The following is a 539-nucleotide window of genomic DNA, read 5'->3' on the forward strand; positions in this document are numbered from 1 at the left end:
CGTACGAATTGGGCTGAGCTTAATGGCTAATTTAATTGGTGAATTAGTTGTAAATTACTGACAGGTGGAGCCTTTAATGTCTTGCATTCTTGTGTTCAATTAGAAAATTATTATTATTATAGTTATTATTATTGGACTCGCCACGCTTGCGTAGGCGGGTACTAAGCAGTTGGGTTGTCATTCTGTCTGTCTGTCATTCTGTCACGAAAATTCCTGTTAATTCCTAGTCAATATCTTTTTTACTAAGCTCTCCTGAGTTATAATTCTTTTTAAGCTTTGAGAAAAAGATAATTTATTTAGCTCCGTTGTATTTTCATAGCAATCCGTGGTAGCAAAAGCGGAATATTTTCAAGAATAGACCACTTTTCCTAGCCAAATCTTCGTGTTTCACTCTATTTGGTCAAAATTAGCATTGATAGGTAGAGAAAAGTACCTAGATTAAAAAATATGTGGGGATTTTCTAATCTCTTTTTTGTTTGCGAGTTACAGTTGCTCAAAGTTTGTGATTTAGCCTCTTCAAAAAATTTTCAGGCAGCACT

This window comes from Amphimedon queenslandica, unplaced genomic scaffold (assembly GCF_000090795.2).
Source record: "Amphimedon queenslandica unplaced genomic scaffold, v1.1 AMPQUscaffold_13440, whole genome shotgun sequence".
In the NCBI taxonomy this organism is placed as follows: Eukaryota; Metazoa; Porifera; class Demospongiae; order Haplosclerida; family Niphatidae; genus Amphimedon; species Amphimedon queenslandica.